A 6,136-nucleotide genomic window follows, 5' to 3' on the forward strand; every position below is an offset into this window, starting at 1 on the left:
TCTCCCTTTTGAGTATACCCTTTATCAACCAGCCTTGCTTTGTATCTTTCTACAGAGCCGTCACTGTTGTACTTGATTTTGTATATCCACTGACATCCTACCATTTTCTTCCTGTGTGGCAGCTTGACTAGAGTCCAAGTGTTATTTTTTTGTAATGCCTTTAACTCATCATTCATTGCCGCCTTCCATTGAGCATCTTGGAGAGCCTCGTTGAAGTGTGTTGGTTCATGATGTGTATAGATCTTGACCAGATAGGTTCGATAGGACTTTGACAATTTTGAAAAATCAAATTGTTGTTCTATGGAATGACACTTAGGGGATTCATTAGCACAGTATAAGTAGTAGTCTCTCAGGTGGACTGGTGGTCGAGTGGATCGAGATGATTTCCTAATATGACCACTTTCTTGACGGTTGGGCATAACCGTAGCCTGTTTTGGATCGATACCAGACTCAGAACCAACACCAAAAGGGTTTGTCATAGTGTCAGTAGCAAAAGGACTTGCTTCAAGGGTAGGAGTATTATTTTGAACAAACAATTCCGGATCTTCAAAAATAGGGAAAATGGAACTGGGACCTCGAGTAGGCTCGACCCGAATCTCCCCCTAGAAGTAGGGTTCATTTAAAAAAAAAAATCACATCTCAAGATACATAGAGTTTTTTTTAATAGGATCAAAGCATGTGAAACCCTTTTCTTAGGACGAATATCCAATGAAAACACACTTGATGGCTCTTTTTCAGGCTTATTTCGAAAGTTGGTTTGGATGTGTACAAACACCTTGCATCAAAAAACTTTCAAATGTTGAATAGACACTTTATGGCCCCTTAACTTTTCCATTGGGATATCGTTTTTCAAACTCAAACTTGGAATACGATTTATGATGTAACAAGTCGTGGCAATGGCATCAGCCAAATACGGCTGAGGGATGTTCATATGAAACATGAGTGACCGGGCAATATTGAGAAGGTGTTGGTTCTTCCTTTCAGCGACTCTGTTTTGTTGGGAGTCCCTGCACACTTGTTTTGAGGAATTATACCATGTTGTTTAAAAAAATCACCAAAGACTTCATTTAGGTATTCACCTCCATTATCAGATCTCAGGATTTTGATCTTGTGTTCATATTGCGTGAGCACAAGATTAAAAAAGAATTTAAAAACTGAGGCCACTTCCTTCTTTTGTTTAAAAAAATATACCCATGTAGTTCGGGATTTATCTTCAATAAAAGTGACATAATACTTAAACCCAAAAGCTGAGTCTATAGGGGTTGGACCCCACACATCAGAATAAACTAGTTCAAACAAATCATTATTTCTGGTGGACGACTTTTGAAAATGAAGTCTAAAGGACATAGCAAATTTGCATGCATCACAAGCCAAGTTGTCATCCTTTACTTCAGGCAACAACATCTTGATGACTTTTGCTGATGCATGTCCAAGACGAGAATGCCAAAGACTATAGACATTATTAGATTGAGCGCAACTGAGCAAGGTCTGCAACGGTCGGTTGAAGACATATAATTTATCGCGTTTTATGCCTCTACCAATCGTCTTCTTCATTTTTCTGTCCTGAAACTTTACACCCTTTGAAGACAAAACAACCAAACAGTCATAAGTTTTGGTGATCTTACTTACTGACATGAGATTAGCAGTGAGCTTAGGAACAATAAGAGTTTCTGACTTCTGATCTTGATTAATGAGATTCATGTTTTTCATGCAGGTGACCATCATGATAGATCCATCGACAGTGTAAACCGGTTTTGAAAAATGAGCTAAACTGATGTCATGGTTCGTCATGTGATCTGAGGCTCTTGAGTCAACAATCCATTCGTTATTAGAAATATGAGATAGAAACACATGAAATTTACCTTGTTGAGCAGCGGTATCATCTTTAATGGGAGTTGTGGATGCTAAATTGATTTTTGTCATTTGCTAGAAAAATAGGGCAAGTTCATCTTTGGTAACAAAGTTTGCAGCTTCTGGTTTAGACTTGACATCATGGTTGGGACGTCCCACTAGATCCCAACATTGTTCCTTGTAATGACCCACTTTCTTACAGTAGGAACATTTGGGTTTTAATCCGGCTTTGAATCGATCTTGATTGCGACTGGAGTTGTTGACGGGCTCTATGTAAGATGCCTTTTTCTTATATCCTACATGAAATGTCATTTTTTCATGTTGTTCTTCTTTGTTTTTTGCACTCGGATTCATCACTTTTCACCGAGTTTCTTCCCGTTGTATCATGGCACATACAACGTTGTACGAGGGCATCGGCGTCGTCATCAGGATCTGACTTCGCAGAGTTTCATAGTCCGGACCGAGGCCAGCAAGAACCTTAAACACTTTATCTTCTTTAAACCTCCTTTTACTCTAGTATGTCGCTGGTTGGAGGACGATATTGCAACAATTCGTCCCACATTCCTCTAAGGGTACTTATGTACTCGCTAAACGACTTATCATCACGAGTTAACTTGGCAATTTCGAGTTGGAGTTCATAAACTCTGGCGAGATTAAATTATTCGCCATAAATCTCTTGGACCGCATCCCAAATCTCCTTTGCGGTGTCCATAAACAAGAAGCTTCTTGCAATGGTTGGTTCCATAGAATTTAAAATCCAACTCATAACAATATCATTATCAGATTCCCATTTTTCATATGTGAGATCTGAGATATCTGGCTTCGGATTTTTTCGAGTGATATATCCTAGCTTGGATCTACCACTAAGAACCAACTTAATGGCTTTTGCCCAACTCAGGTAGTCCGTCCGTGAGAATAACGAGTTTGTAATTTTAAGCAAAGGACTTTGATCATGGCAACCGACCTTATGATTGGCAGAGTTTTCAACAGCGAAATTGATAGTCTGGTTGGCCATGTTTGCTCTGTCTTTCTGCAAAGGATAGATGTCCTCAAGATTGCTTCAGCAACTTGGCTTTGATACCATGTTACGATTCGTGTTACGATTTATAAGCAACACGATGACTCGATTTACGAGCAACACTGGGTTATAATATACTTGGCGAAGTGTAAATCGTGACATGATTTACAAGCATTCCCGAGATACGATTTACTTGGTGTGGTTGTTGGGTTGTCATGAGATTGCAGGCGACGTGATGAGCCGATTTACACCTTATTCATGAAAGACACACTTACAAACGGAATTAACGTGGTTCGGCTTATTCGGCCTACATCCACGAAGAAGAGGACGCTCCCTCACACTTTATTCTAAGCTTACTCCCCTAGGACACTCCCTCACACTTTATTCTGAGCTTACTCCCCTTTACAATATACAGAAAAATATATAGGCAGCTCTAACCACACTAAACAAGGAAACATGTGACTGGAGCTAGACTTTCTCTCTACGGAGATAATTATCACAGAAACAACAATAACGGATGCTACACAAGAAAGGAAAGTTTCACGCCAAATGTGGACTGGCTTCCTAGGGAACGGATAGATATCCGTATTAACAAGTTTGCTGATTAATATCCAAAGGTGCCATCCATTATTCAACAAAAATGTATGTGAAGAAGTAATCATTAAGTCAAAAGCTGAGATGCAGAAAGGTGGTGGCATATAGTTTTGGTTTTAAGATAAACAAAATCTGGGTTCATAAACACCCATCAAAAACCTACTAAAACTAATTAAGTTCTTAATTATGTAACTCCAGCCATACAATTCAATTTTCATTGCGATAACGTAGAAATTCAAATGCTCAACCAAAAGAGTAAAAATCTTACAACCAAAGCACGTATCACAGCATCGTTCTTGTTCAAAACCATTTCACACGGGTTTGGACCACCCACTTATCCAGATAAATTACAGGATCTGGGACACTGCATTAACACAATTTAATCCAATATTCTCCTGGATAAATAGGTGATTCCCAACACCACAATGAAAAAATAACACATGCCACTGATCTGAATCTAACACGACCTCTCTGAAAGAGGTTACCTCACATAACACACTCCGGAAGACCTGAAATCCATACAGATATGCAAAGAATCTGAAATCTTTTTGTCTCAATCATGCCATCAACCATTAACATCAAAAGAACCTAGAAAACGCATCCCGTCTACAATTCCAAAACAAGATAACGAAAAAGAAGGAAAACCTAGGAAACCGTATCTTAGTGATGTATTCCTGGTGAGTGAACGTCTTCTTCTCTTGTTTAACTCCTCCGTCTTCCACTTGTTTAACACCTTCCTCTTCCACCACCTTCTTCCTCTTCCGATTGGGTCGATCGGGCTCCAGCTTCTCCTCTTGGGTGGCCCCGATTCTTCTGGCGCAAGATCATTCCCCGTTGCAGCATTGTACGCTACAGTTTCCAGAGAGAGAGAGAGTCAAAACTCGATTATGCGATGGAGAAAGAAAACGAAATCAACAAATCGAAAATTTGCAAACTAAAGACTTCATGAAGAGGGAGAGAAAAAAAATCAAGAAACCAGAATTCAGAGGGTAAACCAAACGAATCAAAAAACCAAAACAACATTCAATCGAGAGAGAGAGAGGGAGAGTAAAAACAAAACTCGATCATCGGAGTGAGAAAGAAAACGAAATCAAGAAACTGACATCTCCAAACTAAAGATCCATGAAAGGACGGAGAAAAAAAACGAACACAAGAAATCGGAATTCTAAATTAAAACTCGATCAAGAAAGGACAATGCAAACGAATCAAGAAATCGAAACATAACTCGATCGAGAGAGAGAGAGATTTCATTACCTCCGAAATTTTGGAGAACGAGGGAGAGGCTGAAATCCTTACTGTAGGAGAGGCTACTGACTTAGATCCGTGTACGGATCCCACGTGATCTGAAAACATGGTTGCCCACGGCGAATATCCTAAAATCAAGGGCTGGATCAGAGTTCAGCTTACGGGTGTAAAGTGTAAACAGTCGGGTCTGGATAAGTTCTTGTCAAACCATTTTAATCGGGTCTAAATGGACCTGGATCCGATCCAACTTGGTTTTGATCCAGTCTGAGGTATGGGGACCGAGATTCTTAGATCCAGTCTGAGGTATTGGGAACGAGATTCTTAGATCCAGTCCATAGTTCGGATAACACTCATGAAAGATGCACGTAATCCTTACAAGCACTGGTGGATAACATTTTGTGTAAATCCGTAACTCTTTGGGATCTGTCTGCCGGGTCACTATTTCGGAGCTTCTGTTTCTCCTGTTCATTTAACCACTAGTAGTTGTGATTTGTACAAAAATTTGAGTCTGGATCCAGTACCCTTCTGTCAACATATTGCTTGAAATTCTTTGGTAGACTCCGGGTCACCCCGGCCTAGCTTGACCAAGGCTTGTTATGACTTGACAGGCCCAACCTAGACTCGCGTTCACGAAAGCATTGGGTTCGAGCTGGGGCCAGGACTTATCGGGTTGAGGTGGATCTCATCGAGCCTTTTCAGTCCAAGTAGAGTTTGAGTCAATATTTTCAGTTGGACCAGGAGGAACAAGTTCGGCCCAGTTCCCAATTCTCCCATCAAAGACTTCGATTTCAAACCATCTTCCGATCCAATCTCACAATAGGAAAAGTCACCACAAATCCAACACAACTTCCAAATCCAAACAATTAAAAAATTTAAACTTGGGGATTGGTAGGGGTGCGCCAGGCCCATGCAGCAGTGCAACGCAAGGGCGACGCTCGAGGGACCCAGTAGCAAGCTACTGTGGTGGCACCCTCCCCCAAAAGAAATTAATTTAATATCGTGTGGTCACATGGACCACATATCAGATATTAAACTGATAAGAACAGATACTACACTTGATCTTAGCCAAAAGGCCGAGAAAGGTATGAGGTAAATGATGCCTCTCAACCCCTTTTTATACACCCTTCACCCCTCTCACTTTCCTCTCATCCTCGATATGGGACTAAAAATAAGGACTCATTTTCTGCCACTAAGCACCATGGTTTTCCTAGCTTCGGCTAGGGTTCCTTATCATAAAAAACATGACGATAATACCATGATGAATAGTATTATAGTGCAAACGGCTTGGATCCAGAACAGCTAAATACATTGGGAAGTCGTATTTCGGAACGGCCAAAACTTGCAAAACCTCCATCCTGGATCAAGAACAACTAGTTTTAATACCTGATCCGGTATTACCATATAAAAACATATCTAAATGCAATTTTA

The 6,136-nt window shown here is 40.4% G+C and overlaps 1 non-coding gene across 1 annotated transcript; it reads right to left on the bottom strand.

Moving 5' to 3' along the window:
- Window positions 1–5,597: 5,597 nt before the first annotated feature.
- On the bottom strand, window positions 5,598–5,794 carry LOC149832921 (U2 spliceosomal RNA). The gene has a single exon (XR_016433506.1). It is a non-coding gene; the product is annotated as a U2 spliceosomal RNA (small nuclear RNA).
- Window positions 5,795–6,136: the final 342 nt, after the last annotated feature.

Source organism: Nuphar pumila, chromosome 7 (assembly GCF_984573655.1).
Source record: "Nuphar pumila chromosome 7, dmNupPumi1.hap1.1, whole genome shotgun sequence".
NCBI lineage: Eukaryota > Viridiplantae > Streptophyta > Magnoliopsida > Nymphaeales > Nymphaeaceae > Nuphar > Nuphar pumila.